This window comes from Ambystoma mexicanum, chromosome 1q (genome assembly GCF_040938575.1).
Source record: "Ambystoma mexicanum isolate Mex_15411 chromosome 1q, UKY_AmexF1_1, whole genome shotgun sequence".
Lineage (NCBI taxonomy): Eukaryota > Metazoa > Chordata > Amphibia > Caudata > Ambystomatidae > Ambystoma > Ambystoma mexicanum.
The window spans coordinates 1201835124-1201859739 of record NC_090922.1 but is presented as its reverse complement, the minus strand read 5'-3'; positions in this window follow the sequence as shown (position 1 = coordinate 1201859739).

Here is a 24616-nt window from a genome sequence, read left to right as displayed (position 1 = left end):
GCAATCAGGATTTTTAGCAAGAATGGAACTGTCATGATCGGGCGGTAGTTAGTGGGTATGAGTGGATCTGGGTTTGCTTTTTGAACAAGGGCAGCACCCATGATTGTTTCAGATTGGTAGGTACAGTACCAGATGTAAATGAGGCATTCATAAGTTAAGAGACAAATGGGGAAAGATCTCTAGCAGCATCTTTTATGAGCCGGGCTGGCCATAGGTCACTCTGACAGTTAGATGGCTTGAGTGAAAGGATAACTTTCTCTACCACAAGAGTGGTCGTTTTGGTGAACTTGAAACAGGCTATAGGGTCATGATCCTTCAAGGAGAGGTCGATAGTGTTATTATTGGAATGGGGTATTTGGTTGAGTGTGGCTTTTTTTTTGCTATTTTCTTTTGAAGGGTAGTTACTTTGTTGGCAAGCGCCTGTTGTATGTCCGAGCACCATGCTTTGTCTTTGTTGCAGATGTAGGAAATAGGGATAGGGGATTCTAATTCCTTGAGGATGATAAACAATTCCCTCATGCTAGAGTTAGCATCGGATATGTCATGGGGTTGAGGGGAACCCTATTACTTCAAATAGAAATTGTTTCTTTTTGAAGTCACTCTGACTTCATAAAGAAATGATTTCCGTTAAAGACAAACCATAACGGAAATAATTTCTTTATAAAGGCAGAGTGACTTCAAATATAACTATTTATTTTTGAAGTCATATGGCTCACCCCACGACATGGAGGCCTCCAGTATGGGGTCTTCCATGTCATGGGGTGGAGGGAGCCCTTGGACTTCAAAAAGAAAGTTTATTTTTGTAGTCACTCTGCCTTCATAAGGACATTATTTCTGTTACAGAAATAATTTCTTTATGAATGCAGAGTGAATTCAAAAAGAAATATAAAAAAAGAAAATTTAACAAATATGGGAAGTTGGGCCCCTCCCAGGACATGAATTAGCAGGGCCCCCCGCAGCGCAGGGTCTGCGGTGGCCCCTGTGACACCAGAGAAGAATCCTTCAACCCAACAATCAATCTAACAGATCGATTCAGCGAGGAAGTAGACTACACAGACCACCAGCCAATTTGGGACAACAACACAGAAGAACTCCAACAGAACATTCACAAGACAAAACAAGGATTAAAAAACAAACCCAACCACGTTAAAAAGATCCATTGCAACCTTACCAACGCTATATCAATGTCCAAATATGCCAGAGATCTTCGATCAGGCCATGGCTAATTCTCTAGACTGCTTTAACAATCTTTCCCTACTCTGCCTTTTGTAACATCCACTAATATGGCTCTGCAGGTTGTCTTATCCTGGTCCACTATGTCTATCCGCTTCTCCATTTCCCTGTTGTTGTTTATGTGCCTCTTTTTTTCCCCTCTTTTCTGTGGGCCCTGAGGCCTTTGGGTTAGTGGTACAATAGAAGAATTCAGATAGATAGATAGATAGATAGATAGATAGATAGATAGATAGATAGATAGATAGATAGATAGATAGATAGATAGAAAGACCTCCTGTCCGACAGGGGTATCAACATCTTATTCATAACCGAAACATGGCTAAACAACTACAAAATCACACTGCATAACTGCATCCCTGACAACTTCAAGTGGTCACAAGCAAACAGGAAAAACAAAAGAGGAGGAGGACTGGTGGTAGCGTACAAGGAGCATCTGAAAATCAAAATGGATGACCTACTAAACATCAAAAACTGCGAGTCCCTAACCCTAACAACAAACCCCAAAACAAAGCTGAAATGTATTCTGGTATACAGACCTCCAACATACATTGCAACCTTCATTGACACTTTCACTGAAGCCATCACCAACCTAGCCATTGAACAGGAACACCTGATAATCCTGGGAGACTTTCACATCCGGTTTGATGAAGAAACAGCTAACTCACAAAAATCACTAGCCAAACAACTGAAAACAATGAAACTACATCAGCTAGTCAAAGGAGCAAGCCACACGGCGGGACATTCGCTAGATTCAATCTTCGCCAACAAAAACCTCATCACCACAACGCCACAACTACAGATCCTCTGAAGCGACCACCTCATCATCTCCTTTGTAATCACACTGCCAACGACGACAGACAAATAACCCAACAGACTTCTGACTACCATGAAAAGGAACTGGAGGGCCATCATAGCCAGCAACTTAGCAGAACAACTAGATATTAACAAACCACCAACAACGACCCTGGAAAAGCTGACCTTGACAGAAAAACAAAACTACTTTCTAAATGGATCGCCGGAACAATCGACGAGATCTCCAAGGAAAATCTTTCACTTCATTTGCAAAAGAGCAACAGCAAAATGATTTTCAGAATGGTTAAGCCCGCCGAGGAGTTAAGGGCGCTGGATGATCGCTGTTTTCTGCTGTAATCTCTTATATATTGAAGCCATACTGAAGCCTGATTTTTGTCTATAGTGAACATAGCTTTGTCTGCTTTGTCCCACTCCAACTCGCGTGAGACTGTTGGCTGGAGCTACAGCAGTTCGAAGCGAGCGCGGACACCAGCTGATTCGACTCGGTAGGCGAGCTGCATGTCACGTGACACCATCGAACCACGCCCCCAGGGGGTCCAGCACAAAAACACTGCTTGGCCGCCCTTGCAGCGTTAAGCCCGCCGAGGAGTCAAGAGCGCTGGATGATTTATATTTCCTGCTGTTTACAGCTGGAGACGGCAGAAACTAGCAAACCCCCTTCACATGAAGTGATTTGTTCACACTATTTTTGAATTGTGGTGTTGCATTCACCTATGCAACCAGAGGAGCTGCACTACCCGAGAAAATATGCATGCGACTAGCGACTCAATGGTCCAGGATGCTGACTCAAAGAGAAAGACACGCCAACAAGTAAGGCAGCGCTTGGTCTCATACCCTGTCCCCCAGCCACCATTACCTTCACCCGCCCAACACAGATCCAAGACCCTCCACTCCTTAATACAATCCCGCCTCCCCTTTACTAGCTTAGCCCTTGGGGGGGAGAAGCAAAAAGCTAACACTGGGTAACCCGGGAATTATAGAAGGCGAAAAACTGCTAGGGGTAGAAGTGCCTCAAACAATGACTAAACCCTTAACAGACGAAAAGGAGGTCACCCGGGATCAAGAGGGTCAAAATTGTGAGGGGGAAAACCTGATAAGCAATGACAGTGATAAAAGACCCACAGGTTGGGGAGTAACAATGCAATATGACAACAAATAATGTACCGATGATCCCACGAGAGCATAGCACTGCAGATCTATCGGACTTATGGGAAACCCTCATTGTAGATTTAACAACTCAATTCCCGGTACTGTCTGGCCATTCGGACATGGAGGGGGCCCAAATGGAAGGAACATTGTCACCAATAACAGGAATGAATCAGGCCAACAGAACTAATCTCATGGCTACACCCCTCCGAAGCAACATCAATGACTTATCTCCCATCTCAAAAGTGCAAAAGGAAAATCAACACGAGATAAACTTTAATGAAAAAACAAAAACGGAGGGAGAAGCTAGTATGAAGGCTGCTGAAGTCGGACCCGAGATATGGCAAGCTCAAGGGGGCCCCCGTTCCCCTGATCAAGAAGAACCGTAAATAAGCCAGCACCAAAATGTTCAACAGCCCAAAGGGACCCCATCTGCTGAATGCACCCAGGAGGAAAGCAAAGAAGTCTCCTCTGGTCATAAAAATGACTCTGATTGGCATGAAGACATATGGGAGGAATCGTTTAACTTAACGAAGACACCCCCATCCATAGATCTAAATAAGGTGTCCAATAAGAAGTCCTCTAAACAACAATCAATATTGAGGAAAAAAGAAAATCAAAGAGCGGGGCCATTACCTCAGGCTCTCAAAGTGACGATCCCACATCACAATCAAGAAAGTTTGATTCATCTAGTGCCAAAGAGGGGATCTTCTAACTCTGAAACACCTACACAGAGTAATCTTATACAAGATATCGCAAACCTCACAGGAAAAATAATGAGTGAAAAAAAAGGAGCCTATCCTTTGTTATGGAAAAAATTGCTGCACTGGAAGGGGAAGACCTGGAGTCCCCTCCAACTCTGATGGGTCAATATCAGGAAGAAAGAGATAAGCGTCGACAAAGTCTAGAGACATTAGATCTATCAAGTCAACAACACCCCCCCAGACCGGACCAAGCCACACAAGGGAGGATGCTCAATGATTATGATCTAAAGAAAATTAGTGAGATCTGTAAAAATGGAAGACAGGAAGACCTCACTAATATACAAAATGTGGTCATGGCGGCTCTAAATACAACTTTGACCCCGTTTCTGAAACTCTATGAAACTATTAATGAAGTGGTAAACTCGGCCTGAGAATTGAATTTGAATATTAAGGAGCAGGTGATTGAACTTGCAGGATTCGCAAAAAGATTGGACGTAAGGCTCGAGAAAGAATCAGACATTTCTTGCTGGTGGCAAAACCGATGATGTGATCTGGTGCGTCAAAAAACAAATGATAAACATCTGTTAATGGAAGCAATCTTGGAAGACCATAAGTGGATTCGAAAATCCTGAGAAATAAGAGCTACCATAGATAGAAGACTGGAAGACCCACAAGGCAGGCCTCCAATACCCAATGTCCTGGGTGAACAACCAGCTAGGAGTTTGGACCCAAAGCCTATTACAAAATGTAAGGGGGGGGGCAATGTTGTTGGGAAAGGGACAAATAAAGTCCAAGCAACCTAAACCTGTTCTCGAGAATAAAGTAGGTGATAAGGACTCAATCCCAACATATTCAATGTTTCAGGAAGGGAATTGTCAATGCAAGCCTGAGTTAGTGGACATAGAAAATAGCCCTCCACATTGGTCTACACAAAACCTATTAAAAAAAACAAAAAAACAAGCCATGAAACGAAAAGCAACCGGATCTCATGCTTTTTTAAGAAATATGCAAACCCCTCCGAAAGAAGATTCAGGACCATCAACAAAAAGACAAAGAAGAGAAATGACATTAAGCCAGGCCCCTATCAAAACGTCAAAGGGGGAGAAGGTCCAAACAACGGATGAGTTGTCCCAAGTGATGTCAATTGTGGATCTAGATTCCTCCGAGTGTCTGAGTGACCTCATTGATGCCATCAAAAACAATCAAGAGGAAGAAGCATGGGAGAATATCAGTTTGACAGACTGGCAAATTATAGATAAATACTCAAATTTGGAGGAGAAAATTGAAAAAAAACAAGATGGGAAGTACGCCACACATAAGAATGAGAAAAGAAGGAAAGAACTTTTGAAGTATATAAAAGAAAAGACACCAACAAGGAAAGACCGAAGGAGGATAGACCATCCCAGGGAAAGGGAGGGTCGAAGAACATCGGTCAGGGAAAACTATCCATCAAATTGGAATGATAAGATAGGCCAATCCCACAGAAAGAAGCACTTGAATACCGGGGATGAGAGCAAACCCCGAAGAAATCGAAATGAAAAGGAAAAAACATTGGTACCATCATCCAGGGAAAAAGATAAAGCAAAGCAAATAATTACCGAAACTCTGGCTCAGAGGGATCTATTAAGGCCAAAGAAGAATCTAACAAAATTCTCTATACTCAAACTTGAAAAAATACATCCACATTGCTAAATCAGCTTCTCCATGGAGAGAAGCTCCGACCTGATGATATAGCAATTGTGGAATTCATAGATGAAAGGAGGATGGATCTGGTTATCATGCATTTCAAATCACAGAGAGCGAGAGATATCGTTGAGAACAAAGAATAAACTGTGGGACTTGGGCCTGAAGTTAAGCATAGTAGAAGAAAGGGGAAAAAGAGAAAGACCTGTGGAAAAATCCAGACCCAGAAAAGATCGGTCACCCGAAAAAACAAAGCAAACAGTTAGAAATCAAACTAACTATATTCAGGGGAAACCCTCAAAGGCCTCATCGGTGAAAATTGATCGAAAGGAAGAGAAGACAGAGAGAGCCGTCAAGGAGAACCCTGGCGAAAAGGAAGAGAAGACCGAAAGACCCACGAACGGTGACCACAGGACTGAAAATCAAAAACGAACAGTTAGCAAAAATGTGGTACACAGTGGACAATTAAAATGCACAGTCGAAGCAAACTGGATCAAGAAAAGTCCAACAGGCCACTGGTGCAAAGAGAACAGGAAGCCCAAAAATTAGAATGGACAAAAAGAAGCAATAGAGGCAACAGGAAGGCCAAGGGCGAAATTCCTTTTGGCCCCGTGGAACACCAGGGGTTTTGGACATCTGTACTCAGGGGAATCTGAATTCCTGTCAGAATATGAGATCATATGTATCCAGGAATCTTGGATTAGATTTAGCCCCCTATGTGAGGGTTATCAAGTCTGTACTAATCCAGCCTTAAAAGGACCACTGGGAAGAACCAGAGCCAGTCTCTTAACTTTAATTACAGCTAGTAGACCATCAAACCCCAAATCCATATGTTCAAGTATTAAAACTTGTGAAAAATAAAGGAAAAAAGAAAACGAGAATGCTCCTAATCAATACATATAGGAGTGAGAAAGACTGCGAGATAGATAATTACATGGCATCCATCACGGAACCCTTGGACATATCCATGTATGATGAACAGAATCAATTAATCATAATATGTGGAGTTTAAACTTAAAGCTGTTGGATGGAAAGGGAAAGCCAAAATTAAGTTCGGATATAGGTACATTGGAAAATAGATGGACCACAGAAATTAATATCCGTGACATGATAATGTTAAATGGCCAGACTCGGGCTACATACCAGGAGCAGTCACCTGGGTTTGCGGCCTTAAGAGCGCATGCCTAGACTATTGTTTTGTCTCCAGAAATACACAAGGGTGGATTAAATCACAATGACTGTAACGAAACATATATCCAGCGACCATGCCCTTTTAGTAACAGAACTCTTATGGAACTCTATGAAGGAGATTAATCCTAACAGATGCCCAATGGAAGTATAATGGGGAAGAGACTGGATCAGACTTAAAGCTTCTCATATTCCAAAACTACTCATGAAATTGGATAATAACATCAGAAATAACAAAAATGCAACAGAGTACAGATGGTTGTTAAAAGAATTTGAAGTGAAGAGGGACAGTAATAAAAGCAGCACAATTGTAAGAAAACACGCTTACAACAGGGAAGTGGTAAAGAGGAGGAGAGAATATTGTGCTGAACAAAGGAAAATTCGCCAAAGTAATCTGCCGGTCAAATCAGAACTGTTAAGGTGGAATAAATAGCGATACAAAAACTTGTTAAAATCATCCAAGATCTGGAGAGCACAGGGGGGTTGAGGAACAAATGTTAGCAGCAATTACGACCGAGAATACTCGATCCCTGTGGGAAATTATAAACAAGGGAGAAGACCTTCAGTCAGCCGTAACTACGAATCAAGTGTCTAAGGAAGCCTGGATTAACCATTTTTCAGCCCTGTTCGGAATGGAATCGGTCCAACAATCAAAACAAAACAAAAACATAAATTCTAAACTGGCCCCCTGGCTTATTGAGAGTGATAGGGAAGACATAACATCTAGACTTACAAGGGCTGCGGAACTGGATGGCATCTCAAATGGGATGCTAACAGAAAATGGAGAGGCCTGCGCAGATTTCATTTTAGCCCTATTTCAGTAGATTATTCAAACTAGAACAATCCAATTGTCATGAAGGCAGCTCTGATAGTTCCAATTTTTAAAAAGGGGGATCGCTGTAACCCCAGGAACTACAGGCCAATAGCCCTTTTGGACTCCATTGCCAAAATCTTTTCATCGATATTATTAAGAGATCTGTGGGCGATAAAGGCCGGATTCCTGGACAGCCGCCAGACAGCTTTCATGACAGGGGTCGGCGCTTCCCTGAATCTCTTCTTGCTAAACTTGTTAAAACTAAGAGCCCCGGAATCAAAAAGGAACCTGTATTTAGGTTTTATAGACCATGAACAGGCCTTTGACACTGTCTGCATAGAACGATTGTGGGCGAAATTAAAACAGTGGCAATGCCCAGATGATTTGTTGGAAGCTATTCAAGAGCTCTACAGAGAAACAACAATTCAAATAATTGTCTCGAACGGAGGCGATATGATGGAGAAGATCGGGACCTTCAAAGGAATTAAGCAGGGGTGTGCTCTAGCCCCCTTCTTATTCATACTATATATGGCAGACATGCAAACATCCCCAAAAAATATTAGAGCCTTTCCGCCCAAACTCGAAGGTTCAGATCTATTGTGGGTCCTATATGGGGATGAGGTTGTTTTCATCGATGAAATAGCAATAGGACTCTAGAGAAGAATTATGGAATTCAAAAAATATCTGGATGTAAACAAAATGAAAATAAATGTTGATAAATCGATGATACTGATAATGCAAACAGCTACAGGTATCAGGAAAAAGGTCCCCTTTACATGGTCACTTGAAAATCAGGCCTTAAAAGTAGTGGAATACACAATCTACTTGGGGGTAAAGATAAATAAAAACATTAATGAGCAAACCCAATATAATTTTCTGAAGGAAAGATTAAAGAAACTAACCAATAAGTGTAAAGCTCTACATCAAAGGTTCGGAACCTACTCCATGATTCCAATCATTACCTTTTTTAAACAAAAGGTAACCCATTTTCACCCACGGAGCCGAGACTCTCCTAAATATAACTTGGGAATGCTGGGGAAAGCTGTAGACCTATTTTTGGAGGAAGATCCTTAGACTTCCTAACTGTTTGAAAATAGCAACAATCAAACATGAAACAAGACTCCAATCGTTGTCCTCGATAGTCTTCTGGAAAACCATCTCCTTATATCGCAAATGCCTATTGGATTGTCCTGCAATTCCGTTTTAAATTTTGGAAACGTCACTAAATGGCCAGGGCGACACATTTTTAAGAGCCTGGAAGCATAAATGTTCTGACCTACTTCTTTACAATAACATCAAAATCGAAACCCTTAAAAACAATCCGGACAAGGCAAAGAAACGGTTAAGGGAAAATGACTGGTCTGAAACAGACACATTAAAGGTGGAAAGCAGACACTGCCATAACTTTATTTGGGAAAAAAAGCACTAAATAGCCTAGCCCCGTATTTGAAAAAATGTCCCTCCCCGTTTTATCGTGATCTACTGATGCGGTGCAGTCTCAATTTACTCTCTTGAAGGGAAGTTCAGCTCCTGAGAAAGTTAATAAATGAGCAGGACGCAAGCTGTCGTTTTTGAAAAAACCCAGATATAATAGAGTCAACTCGACATTTAGCTGGGAAACATAGCGATCTCGTTTGACGATAGCATAGAAGAAGAGTGGTGGGAACGACTAATGACAGTTGACTGGTGGAAACATTTTTTGCAGCAATAAGGGAAGGCGATAAGCAAAATACACTCACTTCAGGAACAGTGGAAGATCCAGGAAATTGATGGACTTATTAGTAGGAGATGTAATAATGTATGATTTGATTGTTAAAGGTTGATATTTGTTTTGATTAACCAATAAAACAATTTAAAAAAAAATGATTTACCCCACCACTCATCACCATGAAAAGGAATAACAGAAAGCTATACTAGAATGGAGGGAAAAAAATTATCGGGTTGAAGTAATTACAACTCCAATGACAATTCCTCTCATACAAAAAGGAAATCCATAAGGCCCAAAAAATACTACAATAACAGAATAACCAAAGCAACCAACACCCAAAAAGAATTGTTAAAATCATAAACAAAATGAGAAACCCCCCTGGATACAGAAACATACTACTACCTTCAATGAACCTATGAAATGACCTTGCAGACCACTTCAAAAACAAAATCAGCACCATCCAACAGATCATATAAAGCAGACCAAGCAACCACAACATGCAACCCACCCAGCCACCTGAGGATATCCAGAACAAACTCTGAAGCTTCTCCCAAATATCAGCAGAGACATTTGTCAAGCTGGTAAGCAATAGGAAGAACACTTGCTCCCCCACGGATCCATGCCCCCCAGACATACACAAGTCAATCCTCACACATGGAACAGCAATGGAATACTACAGAAACCTTTCCAACCAATCACTTTCAACCGGGAAAATACTGCGATCATTCAAATTGGCATACATCAAACCACTCCTCAAGGACACAGGTGGAAACGTGGAGGAACTCTCCAACTACAGACCCATCTCCAACAACCCTACCCAGTGAAAATACTCAAAACATATGTCTATAGAATAACACAAGAATTCATAGACAAACACCAACTGCTGGACCATGCACAAGTAGGCTTGTGACTGATGAGAGGAATGGAAACGGTGCTGCTTTCAATATGGGATGATCTAAAGGCTAATGCAGACACAGACAAAACGGCAGTTCTAATACTTCTGGCTCTTTCTGCAGCATTTGACACAGTCAACCATGCCATCCTCATCAGGAGATTAGAAATCAATGACCTAGCGCTACTATGGATTAAATCCTTCTTAAAAAACAGAACAGAAACCATATTGATCAAATCTTTCAAATCCACTACAACGGAATACACCTGTGCAGTACCAAAAGGATCCTCCTTCTCCCTGCTCTTCAACATATACCTGATGGCACTAATCAAGCTCATTTAGAAACGCGGCATCACTTGCTGCAACTACACTCACGACACACAGATCATCTACAAAATACAAGATACACAGAAAGGAAACACAACACTGGAAGGCTGTCTACAAGAACTCTACAGCTGGATGAACACAAGAGCCTCAAACTCAACCCGGACGAAACAAAAATAATGATCATATCCAAAAGCAGGGAAAATGATCACTACATCCAATGGCTGTCTGAACTGGGAACAGCACAGACTCCTTCGACGATAGTAAAGAACCTGGGAGTCTTAATGGACAACAAACTGACACTTGAGCCACAAGTAAACGCTATAATCAAGAAATGTTTCTTCCTCCTACACGCAGTAAAAGGGATCCTACCTTTCCTCTCTTTCACCCACAACACACTCACCATCATGTCCAGAGTAGACTACACCAACAGCCCATACCTAGAAATACCAGAACGACTATTAAAAAAATGTCAGGGCATTTAAAATGCTGCGGCCAGACTACCACGAAGACAACACAACACCCAAGCACTGAAACTGCTACACTGGCTACCAATAAAACAGTGAAGTTCAAAACCATGTGCATAACACACAAAGCAATCCACAGCCAAGGAGCAGAGTTCCTAAAGGAGAATATAACAGTCTACCATCGACAAGACCTCTCAGATCAAGTAACGACATTCGCTTAGAATCAAAACCATACAAGAAAAGAACATTTGGAGGATCATCCTTCTATCACCTGACAGCAATAAACTGGAATCACCTACCCAAAAACATACACAACACAAAGGACCATCTGGAATTCAGAAAACTACACAACGGGAAACAAGAACCCCAGGGAGGAAACCATTACCCCTAATTTAATCTTCCCTAACCAGAACACGGGTGGGAACACCCCGACCACCCATGTGCACATAGCGCTAAATCCACAGAGTAAACCTAGGTAGGTAAGATTCCTACAAAGGATATGCAGGGAGGGACCAGAATCCTCTACCCTACACATCCCCAACCCTAGGGTGGGGGAATATGCCGGCATAAGCCAGGTATATATACCACTAGAGCAACACAGGAAAACTGCCACTTCTCATCAAGCCTGCCAACTAGGCAGACTAACTATAATTACAAACACACAGGATAATCATAGATGTTGACCACAGAAACGCAAAGAAAAGGAAAACCCACTAACCAAATTCTCAATTTTCTGCATACATTTCTCATACAGAAACTCACACAACCACCTCTTGGCACAGCAGCCTGCATGCTCTTCACCACATTGCAACAACAGACTAACAACACACAACCTGCAACAATAGCACATGGGAATTCCCACAGCCCCGAAAACCGCACTTAAACTCAGCAAACAGTGCAGGACATCACAACTCTCAATTTCCTTTTCCCACTACACCCTACTAACCCCCCCCACTCCACCCTTTCTTCACACTCCCCTTTTCAGATCCGCCAGAGCACCTGGGCACCACTCCAGTGGTGACGATGTGCGGTACAAATACCTTTAACGTTAACCTTAATGATAGCAGATGGAAAATTATGCAAGTAAATGAAGTGGCTGAAAGCAGACCTGGTTGAGACTTTTTTTTATTACACAAGTAGCATGCATATAGCTCCAAATAAACCATGAACTCGCAGAAGGCTTCTTTGAAAAAACACTGGCAGCCACTTTTATGCAAAGTTTGTTGTTAAGTCTTGATCAAATATAGCTCAAAGAGATCCCGGGAGGGTGTGTTTGGGGTGAGGAGTGGCAGAAAGCGGGTGAGAATGGCCACAGGGATTATCATGGCCATGGGCAATTAATGGGTGGGTAAATAACCAAACAACACCTAAAAGCATTGTGTCCCTCCTCATATGCCATCTCTCCCTGGCTTTACTCCAATGCAATAGTTACAGCTTCTAGTTTACCTTATAGCCAAAACAAAATAAATGAGTAACGTTAAATGATGAACGGACATTATTACAGCACTTGGGAGAGGAATCTGGCATAAATCATTATACGAAAACAGGATAACAATATGACTATTATTATTACTTCTTTATGGGTATATCATGAGGTGGGCTGTTAGGCTGGGCAAAATTGCTAAATTCTGTTCCGCCAGCCGTGGAAGTGAAATCTGTAAGATTTAGATCTGTTACGTGGTAATCCGCCGTTTCACCACCCTTGCGTATCGCAAAAGTGCACTGATGAAGTTTTCTTGCAATCTGTAACGCTCACCTGACTCCCACGGAGGCGCTGGCCTGGTTCGCGCTGCTGTGACCTCTTCTAAGGTGATGCGCAGGGTTCGGAAGACGGACTGGACCGGGCCCCCAAATCTGGCTTGTCTGGCTCGCAGAAGTATCCTTCTTAGGGTCTGGGAGGACGAGCTCTCCATCCTGCTTCTGATGCAGGGGCGCGTTGGTATCCAGTTACTTCACTGGATTTTCGGATTGGTGAGAACCAAACTTGCTTGGCTTCCAGGTAAGTTTTTTGATAAGAGGTTCCCCTTGTGTCCATGCATTAATGTACTAATGCTAGTGTCTTTTTCCCCATTGGGGCCAGGGTACAGAATGCCGGGGAACAGGCACCGACCCGAGATGAGAGGTGAAATCCTTGTAGAAATCAGGTAAGTCTTTAATGAGCGTTTTTTGGTAATGTCTTTTCATTCGCTCATTAACGCTGATGTCTCTTTTTCCCCTTAGGGGCCGGGGTCTGGAAATGCCAGGATGCGGCGCGGACCCGAAATGAAGAGGGAATGAATCAACAAGTAAGTCTTAACATGGAGATTTAGCTTTCCTTATTCCCTTCTCTCTCTCACCTTTTGTTCTTGTCTTTTTCTCCCTAGGCGCTGGGGCGTGACTGCGAATCCAGATGATCGCTGCTGAACATGGAGGCGCCCTGTAAAGGTGAGGGGAATGCGGCGCTGCAGCGATCGACGCGATGCGCTTGTAAGTAAAAGTCTTCCTTTTCAGGATTGTCGGCGAGATGTCTCCGGGATGCGGATTTAGCAGGTAAGGACTTTTCCTTCTTCTGTTCTCTTCTTCTCTTCCTTTGCAGGTGATCCAGGATGCTGGCAGGCGTGGCAGAAGTCAGGATGCAGGAGCAGACACGGTGAGCGTCCAGCTGCTAGATGCAGAACAACGCGAAGCACGTGTGGCTGTTCGGGTGGGGTTTAAATAGCCTTGGAAGAAGTTCCAGGTATGTATCCTTCCTCCAATCAGGTATGTATCCTTCCCCGACCACGCCCGGATGGTAAATTAGTCCCACAGGTAAAGTAGTTCCTTTCAGGCCTCAAGGAGGCCGGGAACCTGCAGCATGGACTGCATCAGGTAAGTGCACCCAAGCACTCCCATAATGAGCCTGGCGCCCGGACACTGTCCAAAGGGCCCCTATATGGGGTTGCTGGGTCCTTCCTTGGGGACTGGATGTCCGCTTTCGGGGACGCAGGGTTTGAACCGGCTCCCCGGGAGCGGGCATCATGACACAATCTCACAGAACCGAAACGAGCCACGCTAAGTTTCTCATGCCGCTGCTCAAACCTAGCACAAATCGAAAACAGTGAGGTCTCTCATGCTGCTGAACAAACCTATTACAAATCGGAAAGAGCGCCACAAAGTTTCTCAAGCCACTGCGTAAACCTAGCATGGTTTGAAAACACGAAACTAGTACGGATTTAAAACAAGCCTGTGCAAAGTTTCTCATGTCGCTGCGCGAAACTACCACGGACCAAAAAAGAACCACACAAGGTTTCTCGTGCCAGATTTAAAAAAAGACCCACACAAAGGTTTTTGCATCACGAACCGAGCACAGATCGAATAAAGACCCTCACAAAGTTTCTCGTGTCGCTGCGTGTATATGAATCAAGAAACCATGCACAGATTCTCGTGGTACTGTGCGAAACTAGCACAGTTTGGAAAAACCTGCACAAAGGTTCTTGTGTCGCTAACTGAAACTAACACGGATCGAGAAAAAAAACACCTGTGCAAGGTTTCACGTCGCGCTACATGAAACTAACATGGGAACGAAACACCATGCTCAGTGCAAAACTACACAAAACCTGGCAAAATTTCAGTGGGGGTGGAAACGTAATGCTGATTTTGTGGAACGAGCGGAAGTGGATTCTAGTGCGGATTAGGCACTTTTTGTTTCGCGGGCGAATTTTTCACTCACCACTAGTTGCTATAGTTTATTGCACGAAACAATCCTGAGTGGCTATGCAATTCAACCTAGAAATACAACTACAATGAAAAGCATATTGCTTCAGAGACCATTTACAGAGACTAGAAATAAAAAAAATGGAGAGTCAGCAATGAAACTATAAAAGGCTCCTTATTTTAAATTACTGGAGTAGAGAGCTAGAAAACCTGTGCTAGTTTAATGGTCCATGTGCACTAAAGTAGCAGGAGCAGAAAACCCTGTGCTGATCCGAAGGAAATGTGGGCTACTAGCCAGGGGTGTACTGGGAGCCAAAAGAGGCCCGGAAAATAATTTTCAAAGTGGCCCTATATTACACATTTTCAGAAAGCCCAACCCTTTTCCTATGGGAACATTTGGAAATACTACACAAAAGAGGCCCAGTCTGCAGAGACCTACTAGGAAATCTCGAGAATTTCTTATAGGCTAGTCCACCCCTGCTAATAGCCCAATTATTTACAGTCAAGCCAAGAGACTGGAGTGTACATTTTGTGAAGTTTGGTAGGCAGAATTGTGCCTCGCCACTCCCTTGCCCCAGTCCCTTCATCTTCTGAAATTGGTAGTACTTAAAAAAACAGACTAACCCCCAGAAATTTGAACTAAATTAATTGCGGTGTTGTTATGTCATTAAATCACAATTTTGTCACACTCCTGACATCTAGGATTGAAAACAATATACATTTGAAAATATCCGCAAATATGTCCACCCACAAAATGTGGAAGGCGAAATGTAAGCCGGTACGCAGACGCTACGCCACTATTTCGACATACTGTGGGAATTGCTGTGTTAAAGATCCGTTTAGAATCACAAGTCAAATATGTTAAATCTCACTACATTGCGGTGATCGCTGGTAAATCACGAATGCAGTTATTAAGAGCAGTAAGCAGCTGTACGTAAATCCGTCTACCGAGCGATTAGTGATAACGAACTTCATTCCTACGGCAAAGATATGCTCATAACATACATGCCAACATTATCCGTTCACTTTAGGAGACAGTAGTCTAGTCCTGTTTTTATGTTTGCCTTGTGGGATTTATAATTCATGTTTTAAAATGGGGGTCATCTAGGACTACAAGTCCCAGAATGCAAAATTAAATACACGACTGACGAAATGTCTCCCTAGTGGGAGGGGCAATGCTCGTATATATGCTGATATAAACGCTAATTTAATTTATCGAACGGTCCCTGTTAATGCGATAGGCTCTCAAGAAGGCAACGTTAAAAACAATGGTGGATGCTTACCTACTGAGAAAGAGGTCGCATTAAATGTGTCGTTTTATAAAAATAGATCTTTTGTTTCATAGAGGTTTTGGCATACATGCCAAGATTATCCCTTCCATTCTGGAGACACAAGTCCGGTTCTTCGTCCCCACATTACAAAGTACTACAAGAGAGAAATCCGATTATGACCTGGATAAGCAGATCGACTGAGATGGCACCGTCTAAGGGGGAGGGGCGATGACGAGATAATGTGTAATCCCTCGACGTTAACAATGATACTCGGGCGATCTGGGATAGAGATACGAACTACGTCCTAGACAAAACAGGATCAAGCAGCCGTTTGCCTTAAGGCAATCACGTGTGTCCTACACCAAATTCCCCCCTCGCCCCCCCCCTTGCTATAAAATGACTGAATTAATGGCCATATTGCAACCAATCATAGGACAGGAAACAAGCAGGCTAAATCCGCCGGTCCTACCCGGCCCTCAGTACCCGCACCTCTTGTTTTTGAAGATTTGAGTAACTGGACTTCTCAACTCCTCAAAGAGAGTAATGGTAAGCTTTTCATTTCACTTTATCCAACAACTTGCCAACATTCTGTGATCAAAAAGATGTAGGATTTTTGAAGTTAAAAAAATGAATCATTCCCATAACAATGACATCACGGGAAAATACATAACATACATTGTTGCCACCATTGAAGTATTCTAAAATACACAACCCATCAAACAGCACAATATGGAAAGATGTTCAAATGTTAAAAATGTATAATTCTGAATGGTAACTTAACACCAAATTCAATTACCTAACTTCACAGAAGGTAATTACACAGAGCTGGTGGGCAACGTTTGCCACTGCCCTGTAGCAGCAGCCCAGGCAGTACATGTTTGCAAGTTGAACACTGAATGACATGGTGACTGATACCCCCCTTAGTCTGATAGGCAGATGTTGTGTGAAGGTGTTACACTCTGCCACTTGCCTTCGCTGGTGGTTCACCTAAAGGTTGCCCCGGCCAGAGTGCAGGACAGTCACGTAGCTGTTAGGTCAGTGGGTTGGTCTGAGCCCAATCAAAGTAATCACCCACCAGTCCACTGTACAGACAGACTAATTAATGTATTGCATGCTTTGTCCTGGAGCTTGCCTTATAGTCATATAAATTACTTGCCACGGTAAAAAGCAGTAGGATCTGTCACTGAAATCTGTAGGCGGAGGGCTGCTTAAAAAGCAGTAGCCTACTGCCTAAATCTGTAGGGTTGACAAGTATGCTACGTTTCTGCAGCCTTTGCTGGGTAAAAGAGGCGCCCCCTGCCCACAGTGTCCATAATGTTTCCTTCAGGGCCCACCCTGCTGAACAAAAGGCATGACAAATATGCATCTACTGTGCTTCCCGCACACCATGCTCGGAACACCATTTCGCTAAGTGAGCTTTACCTGTTCCATTGGTGTCCTTTCATGGACCAGCCGAGTAGGGATTGATTTGGAAAGCTTGGGCAATTACTTTTTAAGATGTTTCTTTGTTATTAGCAGTGCCTATTCTAATTTTTAAAAGTTTAATTCTTTTTTTTTATTGATATAACTGAACTTAATCAGTTTTACAATATTTGATGTCAAAAAATACAGAATCATAATACAACTTCTTAACACAAATCATAAAACTTCTGAACACAACTCATAACATAATAACCATAACAATCAACATTTGATTATTCCTTAAAATCCAATTTCGGCCATTGGTTAACAGATAAGCAAAACAAAACGAAGAAGATGAAAAAAAAACAACCTAAAAATGTGCCATGTCAAAAGATAAAATTACATAAAGAGTTGTTACTAGCACATCACTAAAATACATTTCAGGCACAATTGAAGTGCTACCTTGAAAAATTCATGATTGTGTTAGCTCATCATGCAGCTTTAGGTTGTTCAAAAAGGCAATTGCTGCAATTCTTATAGCTGTTGTTTGTCCGCAATAGATCATCCACCACAGTATATCAGGGTTTAGACTCTTAAACCCTTGTAATACCCGTTTCAAATGTAGTTCACGCTTATATCTAAGCATCTTGCATTCTGTCATTAGATGGCAAATAGTTTCCGGCTGATCAATGATCTCACAAAGCCGACATACATCCTCTTGTGGTGTTATAATTCTACGTCTTGCTTGTAGGTCTTTAGTCATCCACAAATTAAGCCGTAGACATACTGCTCTACTTACCTACCGGATTTCTCATTAGGCAATGAAAGCAAGGGATAATAAAACACCCTTTCTAAAGCTTAGTTTAAAGCTATGATATCTACAAGTTTGATATGCAAAAAATAATGTCTCATTTAATATAGATATTCAAACTTTCTCAACAAAATGCATAACAACATGCTGGACGTTTGTGTGAAAGGATCTCAGATACACTGCTTTACCAAAGTGTGTGCTCCTTGGCACATTATAAATGCCAATATCATCATTTAATCTCACTGGGCATTACCTGCAAACAACAGGGCGTGCCTAAAAGGGAACTGTGCCAGCTTCGTAGCTTGGTGACTATCTGCACTTTTTCCCCTCGATTTAAAGCACCAGATATCAGTCTTAAAATTAACTTGATAGCCCAACACACAAAAACAAATCAAAGACACTAAATGGAGTAAACGCTAAATATTGGTGATTTGTGCAGCGTATTCTAAAATGTGATCTATTTTAGGATGCATAGTTCAGCCTAATGTTGTGCTTTTCCACCTCCTACCGGTGGAACCCTGAGAAAATGATGCTACATCTAGGCGCTACACTAGGAAACTGAGAACTGGATTCTATTCCCAGCCTTCTCATTTCACCATCCTGGCCAAATCCCTTCAACCTCTAGTGCACAGATTTTCCTAATTTGTCAAGAGATGTGAGAACTGGGAATGTAGCTGAACTAAAAATCACTATATAACTAAGAAAGCTAAGCTAGAAACAAGCATTACTCATCATAGTAACTACAGTAGTCCATAGTCCCCTTGCTTCCATACTTATGGGCCAGTCTCTACTATGTGGAGCGTTTTTTGTAATATCAAAAATAAAGCCCTTCTTTTATTTTTGCGCAAAACTTGCTGCATGTGTGGCCTCAGACTGCCTCGTCAAACCCCACCCCTTCATGCCATAGTCCTTTTCCATCTGCCTATGTAGGATAGCTCATGGGCAACGTGATTGTCTTGGAAGCAAAACAAAGAAGAACAACACAAGTTCGAATCCTAGTGCACTTAGAGACTAGTCCCAGGTATTAAGTGCCTTATGAAAGATTCATTAATTTTGAACAACCTGATTCAAGACTAAGTTTAGAGGGGACAGAGGGCTAGGAGTACACTAGTCACTACGCCAAGTAACTTTTTTCTTTCTCGTGCATGCAGTCTACCTTCTTCAATACTTATGGGAAATTACCAAGCACAGAGTATTATTGGGAGGATGGCCTTAGCCAAAAAAGTTTTTCTTTTAGAACAGTGTGACAAAATGACTTCTACCAGGCAGAAGTAAAGGGTGAGTAGTCGCTAAAGCCTGGCCCTCAAACTGCTACAAACCAAGAGTGATAACAATCATAAAGGTAAAACTGGCACAGTTAAAAGATATTCCTTCTTAGCCTTTTGTGCTAACATGGGTCGAGTGAAGGCTATACTCCCAAGAGGGCTGTGAATTTGATCCAGTAGCAACCCAATTATTTACTTTCCTGGGTACATGAGGTCATTTGTATATTTTCCCTCCTAAGTCATTTGTACTGTGGCAATAAGCCACGAGGTGGCGGGCCAATACCGCCCTCACTTCGCTCGGGCCTATAACTCGCCCCGGGGGCATTACCTCGGGGCGGTATTGGCCCGCCACCGAGTGGCTTATTGCCATTAGTACACCGGCCCGTTAGACCGGGGTACTAATTGCTTTTTTTTCTGTTCCGAAACACGTTTCGGAACAGAAAAACAAACGGCAAAATAAATGGCCGCTGCCATGGAAAGGGAAAACGTAGTTCGTTTTCCCTTTCCATGGCGGCCATCGGGAGCGGATGCGCTGGGAACAGAAGTGTTCGCTTCCGAGACCAGAAGAAAAAAGAAGGTAATTGGGGTCGGGAGGGCGGAAAGGAGGGAGGGGATGGGAGGAAGAAAAAAAAAAAAACATACCGCGGTCTCCGGCGGGGGACGATGGAAGCTTCCAGCCGTGTGGAGGCTTGGAGCGGGGATGGCCCCGCTCCGAGCCTCCTCATTGGCTGAGGGGCTGCCACGCCACTCGCCGGGAACAGAGTAGCCGGCACGCACGGCGTGGATGGGAATACCGTATGGTATGGCTCACAAATGAGCCAATCACCACACAGTATTCCTGTTCAGACGCGCATGGCGGGTACTAATGTATATTGTTACATACTAGTCAATGATGCTTGGGTGTCCCTACACATTTCCAGCAGGGTTTTTTGTAGTGCTACAACCCTATGGATGTATGTGTGTTTTTTTATATATATATATATATATATATATATATCTAGAGAAACACAAAACCCATTGCTGGGCAGGCAAACCGCACTCTAGGTCGTGGGATGCCGCAAAAATCAATAAAATGACCAAGAAAAATAACTTGGATATTTATTTGCACGACACAGCATGCAATGGGCACAGAGGACAAAGTGTATATATATATATATATATATATTACACAGTCATGGTAGTGGCTGTGTAGTTATGGTTAAGTTGCTGTTTCCATAGGAAGAGCACTTTTTGGGCGGCTTATAACTTCGCTCCCCCACTCTGAATTTTTTTGAAAAGTTCGGTGATGTTTGGTCCAGGGGGGGCAAAGTTGTAGGTTGGGGCCCAAAACGTTTTTTTTCCCAAATAGTGCTGATGGCAAGTAAGGGGGCTCAGTCTGCCATAACTGGCGAATTTCAGGGATTTTTCGAATTTCAGGGATTTTTCAAGCCCCTGCCACTGCCTCAAATTTGGTGCAAATCCGTCCAGCGGTTTGATCTGTAGCCGTGCGCAAAGTTTTCCCCCATTCAGTATTTGGAAATTTATTTTTCGTTTTTAATCTGAACCACAATGGGGAGGGCGAACATTTCTTTTTAGTGAAGTGCACAGGTTTTTCGTAGGGCAACTTAACCATAACAACAAAGTTTTTTTGTAATGTATATATATATATATATATTTCAATTAAACACTAATATATACATACTACAATTAAACACACCGGGCTTCATTACGACCCTGGCGCTAAGGGGTTAACGGTGCCGTAAAAGGCTGCAGCGCCGTTAACCCCTTAGCGCCTAATTACGAGGTCCCTTTGTGGCTCCTGACCTTAACGGCTGGTCTGGACCAGCCGTTAAAGTAGGGACCCGCAAAGGGACCTCGAAGGTAATTACGGTACCGCAATTTGCGGTACCGTAATTAACGCCTTCCCCATTCCCATTGAGCCCTATGGGGCAAAAATGGGAATGGGGAAGGGCCAATGGTGCATGGGGAATTACCGCCCCGCCAACCTTGGAATGGGGTGGTAATTCCCCATTGCACCATGGCGGACTCGTTAAAATACCGGCAGCAACCATGGTGCTAATAGCGCCATTGGTTACCGCCGGTGTTGTAGTGAGGGCCACCATCTGCAAAAATAACTACATGGAAAAACACTGCACAAGACCTACTCCTGAGAAATGAACATAGAATATGTACAGATAGAAAGATGGAGCACTCTGGGTCTCGGGTTGCAAGGCAAGCAAAATCCACCATATCTGCAAAAGGATATGTTCTTGTGCAAAAAGGGATTAAAGGTGACCTAACCAGTGTCTAGGGCCAAAGGTGGTCCAACAGGTCAGTTAGCAGTCACCAATACCTTCTGCGGTTCTTGATGATTCAACAGCATTGCACCAGGCTTCTTGGTGCTGTTTGTGCAGTCTAATGAGGTTAAAATTCAGCAGTCGCATTGCTGTGGAAAGGATGCAGTGAGGACCAGGGTAGGAACAGGCTTGCAGCGTTTTGAACGTGATTCTTGAAGAAGGGTGGATCGTGAGACCTTCAGAGTCGGTTTGACAGCATGTTTGACTTCTGAGATGCTGGTGACTGGATCCACTGTTTTTACTGGATCGGTTTGATGAAGCGTTTGAGGGGTTGCAGATCGTAAGAGGGGCACCAGGGTCGGGTTGACAACTAATTCTGGATGCATAGTCCAGTTCGAGCAGCTTCATGCAGCGTTCGAGGGTTGTGGCTCGATGATCCACTCGGGTCGGTTCGACTGGTGATGAGAATTGACAGTGAATATGCTTGTGGGTTGAGCAGCGGTTTGAAGGTGACTGATGCAATTGTGTTTCGAGCTGAGGCAAGGACGCGCTCAGCTAGCGCGATGCTGCAGCGAATAGGTTTGAACTTGGAGTTCAGCGGTTCAGGTACAGCAGTCGTGTTGTTATAGATGGGAAGCGGATGTCAAACAGAGATCAAACTGGTGCTCATGCAATTCAAAAGTAATACTCATAGAAGTGCAGATAGTGAGGACCACCAGGGTCGGTTTGACAGTCAATTTGACAGCAATGAGAGCCTCTGGTGCAGCGTTCGAAGATCGATGTTCAAAGAATCCCCCAGGGTCTGGTTGACTGTCGATGAACAAGGATGCTGGTGGTTCAAAAAGGTAGTTTGAAGTCAGTGGGTGCAATGATGAGCTTCAAGTCCGAGCCAGGTGTTGTGATGTGTACTTGCAATGAGCTGTTGGAATGTTGAGAGGTGAATGTTGTATGAGGGTTCATAAGGAGCCGTTGGGAGGAGAATGAGAAGGATGAAACTGGCTGGATGGGACGGCGGTGTTTCACGCACTAGCTTACTTGGTAATGACAATAAAGGCTAAAGAACTTACCTCCTGTGAGAGCGTGATATCCTTAATTATTACACTGGTGACGAGGATGGGATTACCGCCGTGGAAGGGGCGTCAGAAAGCGTGAAGACATTGCCTTCCAGGGATCGTCCCTTCCGGCAGCCCTTAGGCTGAAGTGAGGGCTGGCATTGCAAAAGCCAGTTGGATGGGTGCTGTAGCGGACTGGTTGCTGTCCGGGGCCAGCGTCAGGAGCAGGGGGGCAAGGGGTTGGATCGAAGACCCTGCCCTGTGACAAGATCGGAAGTCAGGAGAGCGGGCAGTGTCCCCTGTGGCAAGGCAGAGTGGCGCCGTAGCGGGCCTGATTGTGCCTGGGGCCGGCATCATGAGTGTTCCGCGGGGCGACCTTGCCAGGACCTTGTTTCATGTTAGGAACGGTGTTGCGCCACAGAGGGCCTGATCTAGCCTGGGGCCGGTGTCGGAATTGGAGGATAGGGCGGCACCATAGCGGGCCTGACAGCGCCTGGGCCAGTGGGGCCAGTGTCAGTGGTGACCTGCAGGTGGACTTTTCTGTTTGGGGAACTGGAGCAGGTCATGCCCTCAAGGAGTGTGGGTGGTTGCTCCGTTTGTTGCAGCGCTCGATTGGATCCGTGGCTTCGGTGTGCGGAACTTGCGTTTGGAGTCCCCCTGATCATATGTTGCTCCCTCAGGGCCGACGAATGCACTGATGACCCCGGCTGCCGTTGGGGGGGAGCTACAGGTGTCTGGAAGTGAACGCAGCGTGCCGTGCTGTGTAAGACGCAAGGCAATGGATCGTGACACGGAAGTGGAATGCAGCACATCTGCGTTTGGTTCCATTGCTGATTGTTGTGCAGATGTGTCAAGAATGGGAGGCCCGGACGACGACGGAAAGTTATTAGAGTCGGGTCCTATTACAGGAGAACTTGTAAGTACTGCACAATCTTCAGAAAGTCAGTGTAGGGTACGTTTTTGTGTACCCGATGGTTACAAACTTCTCAAGAGGAAAAAGCAGAAGATCAACTAGCAGGGGTCGCAGATCCAGGCTAAGAGGCCACGTCTAACTTCATGTGCAGTCTGTCTGGAAGAAATCATTTGGGATAGGGCGTTCTGCCATCGTTGTGCTGTTCTGTTTGGCGCCCTTAAGGAGTTTGATCCTGAACTTTGTAGTTTTTATATCAGGATGAACAATCTCGTCCTGTCAGAGGACTGATTTTTGTGTAAGCGGATGAGGCCAGTATGTTTGATGTGTATATGTTTTGTGGCCTCGGTGTGCATGGTTTGGGCCTTTGGTATGAGTGGTACTCATGTTTATGTTGTGGCCCGTGAGGTGTGGTCAGAGCAGTGTAGTGTTTCGTTGTGCCTGCAACGTTTTTTATAATAGCATGCTATTAATTTCCTTTGCAGGTTATGGAAAACGAAATTGTTGTAACTGTATTTTTTTGCAGGTAGCTTTCTTGCAAGACATTTTATGGGAAATGTACAACTTGATTTTAGTGCCTATTTTGGGCGGACTTGAGGGTGGTGGTGGACTCTCATTAACCTTTGTTTTCAAGAAGGTTTGGACAGTGCCTCAAGGGGACGGATTTAAGGGTGGGTATATCCTCGTTTTCTCGTTTTCTTAAAGTGAGTATTAATCTTGCCTTGTGTGGCATATGTGAGGGAAAGGGTTTCCTTAAATGCCGGGATTGTGTGCTGGTTCGCCAGTGTTGTTCAGTCCTGCAAATAAGCATGTTTGTGTGCCCTTATATAATTTTAGTGTGGGTATGTATGTGCGTGAGTATTGGTGAGCGCATTTGAGTGCACAGTTCTATATCGTGGGTATTTTATCTCCTTAATGCGTAGGCACTCAGCATTAGGTGATGAGTGCTCTATTCCACAGGGGCGCAATAGGGTTCCGGCCGGGTC